We start from the raw sequence: 18020 nt of genomic DNA, 5'->3' as shown, positions 1-18020 counted from the left end.
TTGAGGTGGATGTACCCGGTTAAAAGATACATGAAGATCTTAAAGGGATATGTTAAGAATCAATTGAGACCAGAAGCTTCGATTATAGAGAGCTACATTGTAGAGGAAGCCATTGAATTCTACTCTCAAGTTATATGCCAAGTTGTGAACTAATAGGACTTCCAAAGAATAGACATGAACATAGACGTGAAGGAAAGGGAGTTCGAGGAGTAAAGATTGAAACTATTAGTGGAAAAGAAGTTAATCAAGCTCATTTGTACATTTTAAAAACATAGAGGATGTTATTCCTTACATTTCACAACACATTGATGAAATTAAGTCTACACATCCACGTATGAGTGAAAAATGGACATTTCATGAACATAACAAATCCGAATGTTTCTGAAAATCTATTGAGACTAGCTCGCGGACCTAACACCGATGTGATCACTTTCGGCGGCTATTACATAAACAATTACTTGTTCTATTCAAAGGAGGAAGACGATAAAAGAAGAGTTCAAAATAATGGAGTTACCCTACAAGCCGAGGCTGTATACTTTTCCAGTTCCAAGGATAAGAATCCAATTACAGCATAAATGAGTTATTTTGGAATAATACAAGAAATTTGGGAAGTTGATTATGTCACTTTTAGAGTTCTAGTTTTCAAGTGTAAATGGGTTGATAGTAATTCTGGTGTGGTGACAGAAGACCTCAGATTCACTTTGATGGATCTTAACAAAATGAGTTACACGGATGAACCATTTATTATGGATAATCAAGCAAGACAAATATTCTATGTCACATGTCCCTATTGTCGCTAACTGTTGGGATGATGTCCTAGAGGTTGATCAAAATCTACTATGGCAGATATTTTGGTATGTTTAAGATGTTTTACTTCCATCATTGACTTATTTTTGTTGAACATGCTTTAACATTAATTTTGTTTTTAATAGGAAAATTGGAATATTCCTAATGATGAGAGGATAAGGAAGAAGATTTTATCCCACATTGCTGTCCGATGGAGGGATTTCAAGACGAGAATGACACGTGTATACGTCTTTGGCTCTAAAAAGAACAACACTCCTTGTACAAAATATAAAATAACTAAGGAGGAGTGGGTGCAGTTTAAAGCAACTAGACTTTCTAATGACTAGCAGGTATGTTTTTTAATATTTTGCTCTAGTCTCACAAGATGTTAATTTGTGATTTATGCTTAAAAATTTTAATTTTTTCATAGGTGAAAAGGATAGCCGCCCAACAGAGGCAGATTCTTAATGATACACCACACGTACTGTCACGTGGTGGTTATGCGTTATTAGAGAAAAAGATGAGAAAACGTCGTGTTGAGGAGTTAGGTCTTGTGTCAGCTGACCTAGCACCTCCACCAGCTAGACATGAATTGTGGAAGGCTGCACGCACCAAGTCCAATGGCCAGATGACATCCCAATTTGCTCAGGAGATATCCCAGAGAATTGTAAGTGGAAACTTTTAACTAATTACCATACTTCATAAAAAAATTATGTAACAAACTTTTTTATGTGTCTAACTTCATTATGCAGGATGAGTTGGTTGAGCAAATGACTCAAGGAACATTTGTGGCCAAAGGTAGGGAGGGCCTCCTAGTAGTAGCCACAGGTCGGCTAGACTGTCCAGGTCGTGTGCGTGCTGTTGAAGGAGCTAATGGATTGAGGGACTACTTTGGCCTAAACCAAGAAGCACAGAAGTCGTGAGCCATGAAGTGCTTAGTAGCCTCAGGCAACAGCTGCAAGTCGAGATAAAGGAGCGCATGAATGAACGCTTAAGAACGCTCGAAGAAAAACTTGCGATGATCTCCCAACAACAACAACAACAACAACAACAACAGGAGGAGGACGTCCCTACAGATGATCTACCGCACCTCATGTGAGCACCAAAGGGTCATGCTCTACTGCAGATCATACTGATTACACTATTCAGTATGAGTTTTTGGTTGATGAGGATCCTCCACGCGTAGTGGCCGTGGGACGACAGATTGCAGGAGGCCAGACCATTCATGGTGCTCCTGTATTGCCCACTCACGCACAGGTAATGATTGATGATGTTAAAGACCCACAGACTCTCGTGCCAGTTCCTACATCTAAAATCCAATTCGTGGAGAAGGCCGTAGGCACATTTATAGCTTGGCCTAAGGCTATGATCATGCCATATTTTGGCCAACCAGTGATATTATATTCTTATTTTTATTATCTTAAATCTTCAAGTTATAATTAAATGATTCCTAACTTTTGTAAATGTGACTTGTAGGTCTATCATCCTACGAAAAAACCAATGCCTCAACCTGTGAATGAGGCTCATGAGGAAGCAGAAGACGATGATGATCCTCTATCCATATTGACATCGAGATTGAATAAGTTGAGAAAAGGACCGATAGAGCTGGAGTGGGAGTTAAGAACATTTGGCCTCGAGTGCCATATTCCATTGTATATTGCTTTCAATAATGCATTTGAGATCATTGGTGGAGAAACAATGTTGAACATTTCATGCATACAACTATGGTGCATGTAAGTTTTTTAATTGTTATTTTCCAATTTGTATATTAGTATTATTACATTATAATAAATATACTTAATTTTATTGTTATAGGTGCATGGATATCGTCGTAGTGGAATCAAGTCAGGCGTTAGTTTATGGCTTTCTTGAACCTCAGACCATTCAACCATCTGGAAACACATTAGAGTCCAGAAAATCATATATGCAAACATGGATAACTAAGTCTAAAAGAGAGATGTATAAACCATACATTGATGCGTATGTGTTTCCCAATATTGTCAACTTTTATCAAATTTTAATCAATAAACTCACTACTTGTTGGTACATGATAGGGGACATTGGCAACTAATGGTGATCATTCCAAAAAAAGCACAAGTTGTATGGTTTTGTTCTCTTCATAGGAAGATGAAATCAAAGTTGAAGTCCTTGTTACAATCGTAAGTATTACATTCATTCATACCAATTTATGATGATATTAATATATTAACTTATGTTTCTAATGTTTCAAATTTGTTTAGAGTTATGGCTAGTGTAACATCCCAATAATTATAGCATCAAACTATAATAGAGTTCTTACATCATTGATACAATAGAACAGTTGATAGAAGGAGGAATAAGAGTTTTCCTCATTATTATACAAACCCTCACTGTTAATTCAAACTAATTACACTCCACACCTTAAAACAGAAATAAAAACATAGGTTTCATTATTAAAACTATTCTTCAGTCGATCCTCCATCTAAGGCTTGCTCCACCGGCATATCACCGACTTCTGCTCCCATCCACCGGATGATCATCGCCAATCAAAATACATAACACAAAATAACAACCAAACAACAGACAAAGCAAGGGTGAGCTAATGCAATACAAAACATCATAGTAAATTAAATTAATAACCAAACTTCCATCTTATAAGTTAAATTACTCAATAATATAATAAACATACCATTATCATTCGTAAACTCCACTCATTCGGATAATCGTATGAATATTGAACTCTTAGCTAGTTCTACACTTACAGTGGTACTTTACTCAGCTACATCCTATCCTACTCTGTCCCCAAACTGGATCTTCGGACATGGATGTACTTATTCGCTAGCTCAATTATTCTATCCTACTCTGTCCTCCAAACTGGATCTTCGGATATGAATATCACCACTGAAGCTACATCCTTCCTACTCTGTCCACTCACACTGTGGATCTTCGGTAAGGATTTTCCACTCTCCACCACCTAGCTTTCTCTCTAAGTGAGATCGAGACTATTGAGAGCATAAGAATGAACCCCTAAGTCGGAGTTCCTATATTCATACGTACAGTACTTGACACAAAATCAATAAGGAGTTCCTCCTTGGAACTCTATTATACACTTTCCATTCATAAATACACATGTCAACATATTATCATCTTTAGTCATATCTCAAGAAAATAATTCTCACATACTCAGACATTCCACATCCTCACAGAAACATCACTTATTAACACATAACTCTTTATGGTCTATTAATTTGAACCATTAAGTACTTCAAACAGCTTGGATACCCTCACCAATGGCTCTGGAAGGGTCAAAAACCCCCATATCGACCTAAAGAACGTCTAAAACGGACATCCAAAACTCCCAAAACGTCAAAAATATCAAAACACTAAATTTGTTACGCATAACTCGCTTCAGCGAGTTAACTCATTCACTCAAGCGAATTTACTATTCCAAAATTACGAAAATTCACTTCCCGGACTATAACGACTATTTCTTCCATCATACAGATTTTCTAGACATCCAAAAACTTATCTCCCATCAACAACCCATATTCATCCAAATCTTATAAACATCTAAACTAAACATATAATTAAAAAGGCAGCGGATAATTAGTACAATCCAAAATTTCTGATCAAGACCTAGTCTCCTTTTAAATCCATAAACAGATTCAAAATCTTCAATCTATACGTATACCTAAAAACTTCCACCGATTCAAAATGCTTAATATGAACAAGATCTCTTCAAAACCATCAAAACAGAAACATATCCCAATTCCAAACCGTACATCAATTCAAAAGATACAATAGAAGTAGAATTTCATTCTAAAATCATAAAGAGAATCAAAATCCTAAACATATACCAAATTTAAAATCATACAGAAACAAAAAGACTCAAGGTTAGCTCCCCTTACGGTTTTCTCCTAAGCTTGCTTTCAAACGGTTCTCCGACGTTCCTCTGCCTTAGAATTCCTTCTCGTGGCTCCAAACTTAGCTCTAAAACTTCTCTGGTCCAATGCTTTTAGGTAACAGTTCTCAGATTCCACTTAGGAATTCTCTCAGCCCCAAAACCCTCTTAAATAACCAGAAAAACGTGTTTAAATAGTAAAACGCGTTTACTGAGTCAAAACGCGTTCAAAACGCGTCCAAAACGCGTTCAAAACGCGTCCAAAACGCGTACAGTGAGTGAGTCTGATTTTGACAACTTTGCCAGTCCGGTTGAACCCCTTCCCGATGTCGGAATTACGCGTATAAGTACTCGAATCGAAACTATTCGAGTCTACTTTCTAATGGAAAAAGAATCAACTTAATATCTAATTTGTACAATTAATTATAATTAAAATACCAAACCATGTCAAAGTTGACAGCATTGTATTTTGCATATAAACTTTAACTTTTGTTACAACTTGATACATTTTTGGTTTCTACTCTACTAATGACCCGAGATTCACATTTTCCTTTAATTTTTCAGGGTCTTACAGCTAGGACCAGAGGACAACAAATTGAAATTATATATCCTAAGGTTGGAATTCATTGATCTTTAACCATTAATTTTCGTAGCCAAATTTAAACCATTACATTTGACTAAGTTCTTTCACATGTTTAGTGTAACAAGCAAAATGATTCCTGGACATGTGGCTACTACTTCAGGTCATGGATGAAGGCAATCATCCGAGCAGAAATCAGAGGAGATTGGACTGAGCTAGAAATTTACATTTGAAAATCTTACAAATATCAATAAACTTTTCACATTAAAATGAATATAATAGTAAAATTTCCTTGATTTTGCAGCGGTTCAACACTACCTCTACATTGTCAGATGCAGTAATAAAAACGATACGAGAGGAATGGGCACAATATTTGAATAAACACTTTATATAGCTATAGCTTTAGGTTTTTCCTTTGATGTTAGTAGAATTTTCTTAGCTTTTAGTTTTACTTGTGCAGCTTTTTGAATGCATGAATTGATAATAGCATCGTTTAAACTGTGAATAGATGAATACTGTGAATAAATGAATGGAAAACTGGATTCTTTTAAGTTTTGATGATAGCATTAGCATCTTTTAGTTTTACTATTTAATTGGAATTGATGAATTGATGATAACATGGTTTAAATTAATTAATTCTGTGAATATATGAATTGGAAAACTAGTTTCTATATTTTAGGTTTGGTAAAATGAGCTATAACGAACAAAATGTAAAACAAAAACGTGACGTTGAGCTATACACTATTCGACGTTGATATTGAATCTTAACGTTGAATTATGTACTGATTGACGTTCATATAATACAGTGGATGTAACGATCAAAATGCAATGCTGGGCAAGAAACTCTAGGGCTCAGTGGGGTAACGTCAAGCATAAACTAGTTTGATGTTAAACTTACGTCAAGCCTCCTCATGTACGACGTCAAATCTTCATTTAAATATAAATATTTATTCAAATATTAGACGTCCTTTCTCTGCTACTCGATGTGTATATCAACAAAACATGACGTTCATCGGTTTACTTGGACGTCAAAGTTACATAAGCTTTACGTCAATACCCTTCCAATTGATGCCAAATTTTGCTTTAAATATAAATATTTATTCAAATATTAGACGTCAAGCCCTTTAATATTTGATGTGTCTATAAACAACAAGTAACGTCGCCCTACACAAATCGACGTCAACGTTACGTCATACATCTTTGTCCTTGATGTCAACTTTACGTCGCCTCCCCATACATTTGACGCCAAATCTTCCCTTCAATGTAACTAGTTATTCAGATATTAGACATCGAACTCATTAGAGTAGACGTGGATATAAAATCTTAACGTGGAACGGTGGGTGTTCGACGTCAAAATTACGTCTCACGATATGACATCGAACACGAATACGTCGTTAAAAGCCAAAATTATTCTACATTGTACGTTGTTTTTGCACCAGTCTTGTTTGATTACATCAAGCAGAGGTATGTTCACCTTCTTTTCCTGAAGGTCTCCAAGATTTCTTTATCTACCTTTTCCACCTTTTTGCTAGGAATCACCTTCGGAGGGAATGGAAGAAGGATAGGACAATGCAAGGTAGGAGATGCATTGGTGGTGGCGGTGTGATAGGCTGTTGTTGAAGCTATCAAATTAATACTACTTTTCAAGGTAACTTCAGTATTGCCAAGTAGTATTCAAGAAAGTAGATAGGGTTGAAGTAACCCTGAGTCGTCTCCCAACGAACACAGAATTGCTTTTGAATATCTGACTCTTATGAATGCTATGCAATGCTTATGGATAAAAGTAATGTTTGGAGAATGTTTAAAGAGAAAATAAGAAACTTAAAAACAGTTACGATGAAATAGGCTAATTCCACTACTTTTCCAAGATAGATTCATCATCGGTTATTCACGGATAATTGTTCAATTGATTATTGTTTAATTTTCAAATTAATTAAAGTACATTCTAGATTCTCAATCAAATGCAAAACCTTTCTAGATTATTCACAATAAATTCAACCAAAGAACATTCTCAATCAAATTCTATTGTGTTTAATCATGTCTATTCTTAAATCTCCTAACCAAGTTAAAAGTTAATCAATCAAAGTAAATTCTCAATTAATTATAGTTGAAATTATTACTACCAACCAAAGTACATTCTCAATTGATAGTAAAAACCATTTAATGATATGAAAGTTCCTAAATTAAATCAAAGTAGATTCTCAATTAAACCTAGAAACCCTAGAACTCATATAATCAATATGCATGTAGATTCAAACACATTATGATGCAAAAATCTTTACTTTTAACAAGATAGAGAGATGAAAGACATAGAGAGAGAACAACTTAAATCAATAATCAAAATAAACAATTGCATTAATTGAACGTAACCTCAGAATCCGTCATGGAATTACAGCAGAATAGCCCTAGATGCTTAGCTCTCCATGAATGGAGTTGAATACAAGATGAAATAAGAGAGAGAGGTGGTATGAGAGAATGAATGAAGTGAAGTCCCCTGGGTCTCTTTAAATAGGCTTGATTGGGCTTGGACTCTGAATATTCAATTGATAGAATCTTTTATCTTATATCTTTCAAAATAACTAAAAGATTTAAATAATTATAACATTATTTGAAAGATATTTTCTGTTGATATTCCCAAATTAAATTAATTCAACAACTGAATATTATTTTTAATCTTTTCTGACTTTCCAAAATTGCACAAATGCCCTGAAATTTCCTCTATCTGTACTTTAGCCCCTTCCAAATTTCTGAAATTGCAAGAAAGCCCCTCAGTTGACCAGAATCAATTCTGTTTGACCAGTTTTTCGTGGCCAATGGGAGACTGACACGTGTCAGCCCCTTTCCCACCCAAAATTAGGGTTTCAGATTGGGGGAAAGGGAGCTCCTGTGCCTCTTCCGCACTGCTGTTCTCATTGTGAATCTGGTTTTTCTGAGTTTTCCTCCTTGCAGGTGTGAGTTACTAGCAGTGGCGGAGTCTGGAGTTATGCGGCGGTGATGGAGGTGGTGCGAAGAAGATGAACTCGCGAGAAGTTCACGACTTGCGGTTGAGAGGCGCGATTGGGTTCCGAGAATGAAGAACGCGATTTGCATTGGGGTTGTTCTTCACCGTTTCTGTGTTTTTGGTTCTTGGTTTTCTTAGTGCAGGTTGAACGGGGAAGATGAAGAAGCGGCAATGGGTGGCGGCAAGGCGTGAAGAACTTGCGTCTGATCTCGCGATGGTGGCAGCTTAGTGTGATGCGGCGGCCATGGAGGTTTCGCTGTTGGCGGCAAGACTGGATGCAATCGCGGCGGCTTGCGAGAAAGAAGATTTTGGCTGCCATGGAGGAAGGTGGAATCGCGACTCTAGGTTCTGTGATTTTTCTGAGTTCAGGTGGTGAACATTAACGGAGGCCGTGCGGCATGGCATTGTGATGTCGCGGTTTCATGGCGGCCTTGTGATGAAGAAGAGGGAGTGACGTCGCGGTTTCACGGTGGTGGCTACCGGCGGGGCTAGGAAGAAGATGGTGGAAGAAGTTGGCCGGCGATGAGGATGGTACGGTGGAAACGGAACGACGGCTTACGACATTGGCGGCATTGTCGGCTAGGGTTTCTGTGGAGAAGATGATGCACATGTGTTAAGGCTGAGGTGGCGTGTTCTGATTGGTTCACTAGTAAGTGAAAGAATTAATGATGTGGCATCATCTGGGTGGTTCAATTTGTTAATGGTGGATTGCCACGTGGCATGATCTGGTGAAGTTTGGATTAGGAGAGGTATGGGTAAGGAAATTTAGGGGGTGTATTTAGAATAGGGTTACTGTTTGGCTTAGTATTGGGCCTGTTTCATAAATAGGAGTGTATGTAGGGATTTTAGGGGGTGTAAGGATAAAGTCAGCCATTTTGGCCCATTTGTATATTATTCTGCAAATAAAATCTGATTTTGGGCCTTGAATTGTCATTTGAACCAATATAACTTATATTCTCAGCTGCACAAATAAACATTAGAACATCCAAGAATAATTTATGCGCTAAAACTCACTTTTTACGTCTCTTTAATTCCCAAACCCAATAATTCCAATCATCATAAATTCACTTAAAATCAATCATTTAAGCACAATTATCCGATCAAAAATTTAATTTTAAAGCATAAATGTGGGCATAAATATGCACTCATCACGGTGGAAGAAGAAGAAGGTCCACCTGAAGAAGAAGAAGAACCACCCAAAGAGGAAGAAGATTCACCTGCCTCAAATGTTCTGCTTGGACCTGCCTGGTTCTCTTTCCTTTGAGATGTACTAGCGTGAGGCTGAGGTGCAGGTGTAGGTGTAGGAGGTGGCACTATGGGCACAACGATTTTCTTTCCAAATCTAAGGGCGATGACACTAACATTCTTCTGATTCTACACAGTCTAGGACGACAATTTATCAGAATTTTGAGACTGTGCCTGATTCAGCTGTGTAGCCATCTACACCATCTGATTAGTCAAACTTTGGATGGAAGATCTTGTCTCCTGCTGGAATTGCATATTTTGAATAGTCATCTGCCTCACTAGCTCCTCCAATGTAGGCTCAGAAGAAGTGGAAGACTGAGGAGCTGGTTGGGCAGGTATCTCTTGTCGCTGTTGTTGCCTCTAATATTGGTGAATAGGTGGAGGCACATATGGTCTACAAGCACCTATAACATTCTAAAATGGTGGTGGTGGTTGTTGTTGTTGTTGTTGATGCTAAGGAGCATTGGACCATCTCAGATTTGGGTGATTCCTCCACGCAGGGTTGTATCTGTTGCTTGAGAGGTCATAATTTTACTATATGGCTGCCTGTTATTGTAGATGTTTGCAGCATAGGCTTGAGGCGCATCATGGACAATAGGTTGCTGCAAAGAAGGACATGCATTTATATAGTGATCACTAGAAGGACATATACCACATAGCCATGCAACAGATGCAGATAGAGGTGCTGGTCTTTGATTGGGTTGCAGCTGTGTCACCAAACTCACAAGAACATCAAGTTTGCTCTCAATTTCTTCTCAGCAGATGATGAATGTGTAGCAACATCATGAACTCCCATGACCATAATGGCATCATTTCTGGCGCTAAACTATTGGGAGTTGGAAGCCATCCTCTCAATCAAATGCCTACTTTAGCAGGCGTCATATCTCCAAGCGCTCCACCACTGATAGCATCAATCATACTCCTCTCCATGTTGTTCAAGCCTTCAAAAAAATACTGGAGAAGGAGTTGCTCGAATATCTGATGGTGAGGGCAATTTGCACATAACTTTTCAAATCTCTCTCAATACTCATACAAGCTCTCCCCACCAAGCTGCCTAATCCCAGATATGTCTTTTCTGATCGTAGTGGTCTGGGATGTTGGGAAAACTTTCTCCAAAAACAACCCCTTGCGATCATCCCAACTGGTGATGGATCTAGGCGCTAGGTAGTATAACCAATCCTTTGCTACGCCCTCTAGAGAATGCAAGAATGCCTTCAAGAAGATGTGATCTTCAAGAACATCATGAGGCTTCATCGTCAAACAAACAATATGGAACTCCTTTAGATGTTTGTGTGGACATTCACCTACAAGCCATGAAAATTGGGAAACAAATGGATTAGTCCAGTTTTGATTACATATGGCACGTCCTCATTAGGATATTGGATGCACAAGCTTTCATAGGTGAAATCAGGTGCAACCATTTCCCTCAGAAATGAAACAGCAAATTACATACTCAGATGATACAGCAATATTACATACTCAGATGAAACAACAATATTACATACTCAGATGAAACAACAATATTACAAGACACAATATTACAACATCCAATGTCAAAATTCTCTCTACAGAAGCAGCAAAATTACATACTCAAAAGCAATATTACAACAATAGAAGAAACTCAGAGATGAAACAGAAAGCCAGAGAAGCCAAATTTCTTCCTCTTCGCACATGGTGAAACAGAAAGCCAAGTTTCTCTATTCTTCCCCCAACGGCGTGGTCAGAGGTCCAAAGGTTTGTAAAATACAAAAGCCTGAGATTTACCGTGTGAGCTTTTGCTCCTCCAAACCCCAACCACCGCAGGCCCGCCGTCCCTCCACCTCCTGCCCCGCCACCCGACGAAGCCTTCACCGGCTTCTGTCCTGCATGCCTCTACAAACGCCTCGTCCTCCTCGACCCCAACAACAACAACAGCCTCACCACTGCTCGCAAACCTCCATCCACTACCGCCGTCGTCGCCCTTAAAGCCCTCTTCCGCCCTAGAAACCCTAGAAGAAAAAGGAAACTTATTATGGACCGATTGATCGGTGTAAATCAAAGTTTAATCGGTGGAAAAAGTTTCTAACGGTGAAAACAAGCTTTTAATCGGTGGAATCGAAGGGAAATGGTGAAAAGGAGAAGAAACCCTAACGGAGATGATTCTATGAGTGTAGAAGGCTTATCGTGACGATGAAAGGCTTGCGATGAGGAGATCCCTCTCTCGAGCACCGTGGAACGGCAGCGGCCGACGGCGTGGTTGAACGGTGGCTTGCGACAAGGGATGAACGCGGCTTGTGGCAAGGGTTGAACGGCGGCTTGCGGCGAGAGGGCAGAGGGCGAGAGGGCGAGAGTGCGAGAGGGTAGAGGGGAGATGAGAGTGAGATGAGAGTGAGACGAGGAAAGAACGAGAGGAGAGATGAGAGTGAGATGAGAGTGTTAGAGGAAAGAAGAGGAAAAAATGAAAAAGCGGGTCAGGTGTGGTGTGAGTGATTTGACCGGGTAATAGGCCTCGGTTCTACCTTTAACCGAGTCAATAGAGTGACCAGCAGAGGTGTATAGGCTTCGGTCTCATTCCAAACGAAGTAATAGGAAGGGGTTTAGGCACCAGTTTCGTAGCAAACCGAGGCAGTAGTTACGTGTCAGACTTTTCAGACAGCGCAGCAGAGGTGTATAGGCACCGGTTTTGTGTTAACCGAAGCAATATAGCTTTTGAACCTCGGGTTGAATGGGAACCGAGGTATATAACCTTGTACGTTTCGGTTTCTCAATAACCGAAGCGTATATGGGGCGTCAAAATCCGCTTTTTTTACTAGTGATTTCTTTACTTCAATTCAAGTTACATTTACAAGTGATGAAACTCTCTATTTATAGAAGAAGGAGAGCTTCTAAAACGTATTGTGCGCACATGCTATAAAACAGATGGAGGAAGCTTGGGAAGCAAGCTATAGTTGCCAACTCAGCAAAGCAATTGAAGAAGATGAAGTTGCTGTCTTTGGGCGTTGAACGTAGAGCAAAGGCCGTGGGCACCAACCATCCATTTGTGCTTCTTTGGTTTTCTTACGTGGCAACCTTTTTTAGTTGCATAGACATGGTTCCTCCCTTTTATTAATATTCTAGAAAAGCAATGTAAAAGTATTTAGCAAAGAAAAAGAGGACTTAGTAAGTAATACTCCATAAGAGTAAGGTAGTGAGTGCTCCCTCTTCCTCTTGGATTCTCTTGGACATGGCTCTTGTTAAAGGTCCTATGTTAAGCTTAGATGGTCCTCCATCAGTCCCTCCCTCTTGAAAAAGATCTGTCCTTAGATCTTGGGAATCCTGTTGGGCATCTCCTGTGAAAGGAATTAAATCACAAATGTTAAAAGTAGGATTGACGCCATAACTTTCAAGAAGGTCTAATTGATATGCATTATCATTTATTTTCTTAAACACTTTGAAAGGACCATCACCTCTTGGGCTTAATTTGGATTTACGTTGAGAAGGAAATCTTTCCTTTCTCAAGTGAATCCAAACTAAGTCTCCCTCTTTAAGGATTACTTGTTTTCTCCCTTTGTTGTTGTAGTCAGAATATTTTTGAGTTTGTTTTTCAATATGGGTTTTAACCTTTTCATGTAAGTTTTTGATAAATTCCGCTTTAGAAATACCTTCTTTATGAAGAAAAGAAGATGATTCTGGAAGAGGAAGTAAATCAAGAGGTGTGATAGGGTTAAAACCATCAACAACCTCAAAAGGAGAAAGTTTAGTAGTCTTGTGAACTACTCTATTATAAGCAAACTCTATATGAGGTAGATGATCATTCCAATTTTTAATATTGCCCTTTAACATTACCCTTAATAGAATGGATAGAGATCTATTTACTAATTCTGTTTGCCCACCAGTTTGTGGGTGACATGTAGTAGAAAATAGTAGTTTAGTTCCTAGCTTTGCCCAAAGTGTTTTCCAAAAGTAGCTAAGGAACTTAACATCTCTATCAGAAACTATAGTTTTGGGTAAGCCATGTAATTTGACTACTTCTTTGAAGAAAAGTCTTGCTATATAGCTAGCATCATCTACTTTGTGGCAAGGTATGAAATGAGCCATTTTACTAAATCTATCAACCACCACAAAGATTGAATCAAACCCCTTTTGAGTTCTTGGTAGACCTAGGACAAAGTCCATACTAATGTCCTCCCAAGGGGCGCTAGCTATTGGAAGAGGAAGATAGAGTCCATGAGGCATGACTTTAGATTTAGCTTGTAAACAAGCTATGCAACTAGAACAATGCTTTTGGACATCTATTCTCATGTGTGGCCAATACAATTTACTTTTTAAAGTATGAAGAGTTTTATCAACTCCATGATGGCCCATGAGTCCTCCTCCATGACTTTCCTTGATAAGAAGCTTTCGAATGGATCCTTGGGGTATGCATAGTTTTCCTTTATTAAAAAGATACCCGTCAGAAATATAGAATCCGTCGAATGGCTTCTTAAGACAAGATTCATAAGTTGATGCAAATGTAGGATCAGTTTCATAAAGTTGTTTAATGTCATCAAAACCTAGTATTTGTGATCCTAAAGTAACTAACAATGCATGACGTCTAGATAGAGCATCCGCAACAACATTAGTACTCCCCTTTTTATGTTTGATGACATATTGAAACTACTCGAGATATTCTATCCACTTGGCATGTCTTTTGTTCAGCTTTCCTTGCCCTTTAATATACTTGAGAGATTCATGGTCAATATTGATAATAAATTCTCTAGGCACAAAGTAATGCTCCCAAGTTTGCAATGCTCGAATAAGGGCATATAGTTCTTTGTCATAGGTAGGATAATTCAATGTAGGTCCCCTAAGCTTTTCACTAAAATAAGCTATGGGGTGACCTTCTTGTATAAGGACAACTCCTATTCCTACCCCAGATGCATCACATTCGACTTGAAAAGCTTTGGAAAAATCAGGTAAATGTAGAATGGGTGCATGTGTTAACTTATGCTTCAAGGTCTCAAAGGCTAGACTTTGCTTTTCATCCCACTTGAATGACACATCTTTCTTTAAAAGTTCATTGAGGGGAGCAGCAATAGTAGAGAAATTTTCTACAAATCGTCTATAGAAACCTGCTAGACCTAGAAAACTTCTTACTTCTCCCATTGTTTTCAAGACAGGCCACTCTTGGATAGCGTTGATTTTGCTAGGATCAACATGTACACCTTCTTTCCCAACTTTGAATCCCAGAAAAATGACACTCTCTTGACAAAAGGTACATTTGTCAAAGTTGGCAAATAAGTGATGTTGTCTAAGTAAAATCAAAACTTTCCTCACATGGTGAAGATGTTCTTTAAGACCTTTGCTATAGATTAGGATGTCATCAAAGTAGACTACAACAAAGCTGCCGATGTATTCCTGAAGAACATGATTCATTAGTCGCATGAATGTACTAGGAGCATTGGTTAAGCCAAAAGGCATGACTAACCATTCATAGAGGCCAAATTTGGTCTTAAAAGCGATTTTCCATTCATCTCCTTCTTTGATTCTTATTTGATGATATCCACTTTTAAGATCAATCTTGGTGAACATGTTTGCTCCATGTAACTCATCTAACATATCGTCCAACCGAGGAATAGGGTGCCTATACTTGACTGTAATGTTGTTGATAGCCCTACAATCTGTACGCATTCGCCAAGAACCATCTTTCTTTGGGACTAACAACACTGGCACGGCACAAGGGCTAAGAATTTTTTGTATCCACCCTTTGTCCAATAAATCATGGACTTGCTTCTCTATCTCTTTGGTTTCTGTAGGGTTAGTCCTATAAGCTGGCCTATTGGGAAGACTAGCTCCAGGGATCAAATCAATCTGATGTTCAATTCCTATAAGAGGTGGTAAACCACTCAGAACCTCTTTAGGAAATAAATCATCAAATTCTTTCAAAAGCTTTTGTAACCCTTTGGGAAGAGAATCAAGTGGATGATTTATGGAAACAAGTGCCTCTTTGCAATAGAAAAGAAAGTGAGGTTGTCCAAGAAAAATATTGTTAGATTGTTTTGTTGGGACAACTACATTGGTTGAGGCACTTTCTAACAAACTCAAATTCTTCTCTTTTGAAACTGTTTTATTTTTGAGCTTTTTCTCACCATCCAATTTTTTTTAAGTATTATTTGATCCTCTCGTACTTGTGATAGTGTAAGAGGGCTCAAGATAATCTTTTTGCCTTTGTGTTGGATGGTGATCTTGTTGGTGACCCCATCATGCAAAGCTTGTTTGTCATATTGCCAAGGTCGCCCAAGTAAGATGTGACCTGCTTCCATTGGAACAATATCACAAATGATTTGATCTTCATACTTGCCTATGGAAATTGGTACACTTACTTGTTCCTTAACAACTATTCCTTCATCCTCTTTTATCCATTGAAGTTTGTAAGGGTTAGGATGAGGAGTAGGAGTTAAGCCTAACTTTTCCACCATTCTAAAGCTACAACAATTACAACAAGAACCACTATCCACAATCATAGAACAAGTTTTATCAAGAACTTTGCAGCGTGTGTGGAATAGGTTTTCTCGTTGAGATTGTTCTAACTCAACATGCTTTGCTTCATGGAGTCTCCTAACCATAAGAAGATCTCCATCACAAGGTGGAGCTTCATGTTCCTCTTCAGATGAGGACAACTCAGACGATCTGGAGGTTGATACCTCACTATGATTTTCATGCTCAAGGATATAGGTTGACTTTTTGAAGTGACACTCAGTTGAATAGTGTCCTCTTGCCCCACATTTAAAACATCTAGTCTCCCTACCCTTGGGATCTTTAGTTTGCTCTCTTGGAGGCCGTTGTTCCTTTCCTTTAGAGTTCTCTTTTTCTTTTCTTAGCTCTTTATCCTTGCTTTTGATCTTATCTTTCTCTCGTTCTCGCTCTCTCTCTTTTGATTCTTCATATCTTGGAAAACTACCCTCCCTCTTAAGATTTCTCCTATATGAAGATGTAGTAGGGTGGGATCTATTTGTGGAAGCTTTTCTTCTATTTTGTTCTTCCACTCGCACACATAGCTGGACAAAGTCATTTAGATCTAAGTAAGGTAAGAGTTCAACCTTATCTCTAATCTCATAGTTTAATCCACTCTGGAATCTAGCTATGGTGAATCGCTCCTCTTCTTTTATCCCAGCTCTTAACATGAGTAATTATAACTTTTGTCGGTATTCCTCAACACTCATGTTTCTTTGTTGAAGTCGATGGAGCTTGTCCATGACTTCTCGAGCATAATAGGCCGGGACATGCCTTCTGTGTAAGGCTGCTTTCAATTCATTCCAGTATTGGATGGTGTAGTCGCCATGCATCTTTTGATCTCTTATGATGGATGTCCACCAATAGAGGGCTGCTCCTTGAAAGGTCAAAGTAGCTAAGGTCACTCGCCTCCTATCATCTATGTGGTAGCACTCAAAAATCTATTCGACCTTCATCTCCCACTCAAAGTATTCTTCTACATTGTCTCTTCCATAGAAGGGTGGAAGGTCAAGTTTAGGTTCCACATGATGGTCTCTATGGTTATGATGACGCCTGGGCGTTGATAGTGATCATAAGGGTGATAACCATGGTGATCACTATGTTGGGAATGATCATCATGATCATGGTTTTGCCTATGAGAGTGATCCCCTTGTGAATGCCCTCTTTGAATGAGAGTAAGATTGGCGACCATTTTCCTTAGTTCATGTAACTCAGCCTTGGTTCTATTGAGCTCTTCTCTCAACTCTATGTTGTCTTGATCATGATTGGTGTTACCTTGAACACTAGAGTGACTCATGCTTGTGAAGTAGAGAAAGTGTTTTCACAAAATTTGAAAGCCTTGCACAAGTATGAATCAAAACTTTTGGAAAAAAGGATTTGTTTGTATTTGGTGAATGACTTCTATAGAGATTCTAAAGGTGAAGAAACCGAATAGCTCCCAGGAAGGAGAGGTGAGTCACAATGGACAAGCTTAGAAACCTTGTCCTTCCTTAACCAGAGTGTCTCCTGACGTTTCTTACCAAAGTTTCTAGATAGAAGTCTTTCAAAACCTTTTAGGAATGCAACAATGTGATGCCCCTAATAAACCAAACGAAGGTTTGTCTATATGGTAGCGCACCTAGCTATCACGGAGACGTAGAACACAAATATTCAACAAGCAAAAGAAAGGAAGTATGAAATGAATGGAAAAAGAAAAACGTCCCTAAGTGAAAGTGCAAATGACACTTGGAGCCACTTGACACACTTCCACACTAAGATGCGCAACTAGACTATTACAATGTTTAATGGAGTACTTGGAATTGCTTGATAAGCATTTTCCCAAGTAACTCAAGGTTCAAAAGCAAAGAAGAATTTACTACAAAGGTTCCGTGATAGAAAGCCAAATATACAATGAAATGTAGAACTACTTAAACAAAGCCAAGTGTGGCTGCAAAGGCAAAGTAAATGAGCTGAAATGGAACTTTAGAATGGTGTTTTTATGCTGCAATGAGGTGCTGGACAGCCAATGTAAATTCCTCTTGAAGTCCACTTGAAGCAATCTTAGCAAGACCTGCACTCCTTAAGATGCTACCCCTTTG

General features: G+C 38.6%; 1 non-coding gene across 1 annotated transcript; it reads left to right on the top strand.

Annotated features, from left to right (window-relative positions):
• The first annotated feature begins 10468 nt into the window (after positions 1 to 10468).
• LOC128193821 (small nucleolar RNA R71) lies at positions 10469 to 10575 on the top strand. The gene has a single exon (XR_008245130.1). It is a non-coding gene; the product is annotated as a small nucleolar RNA R71 (small nucleolar RNA).
• Positions 10576 to 18020: the final 7445 nt, after the last annotated feature.

This window comes from Vigna angularis, chromosome 8 (assembly GCF_016808095.1).
Source record: "Vigna angularis cultivar LongXiaoDou No.4 chromosome 8, ASM1680809v1, whole genome shotgun sequence".
NCBI classification, from domain to species: domain Eukaryota; kingdom Viridiplantae; phylum Streptophyta; class Magnoliopsida; order Fabales; family Fabaceae; genus Vigna; species Vigna angularis.
Note: the sequence above shows the minus strand (reverse complement) of the source record. Positions and strands in the feature narration are given on the sequence as shown.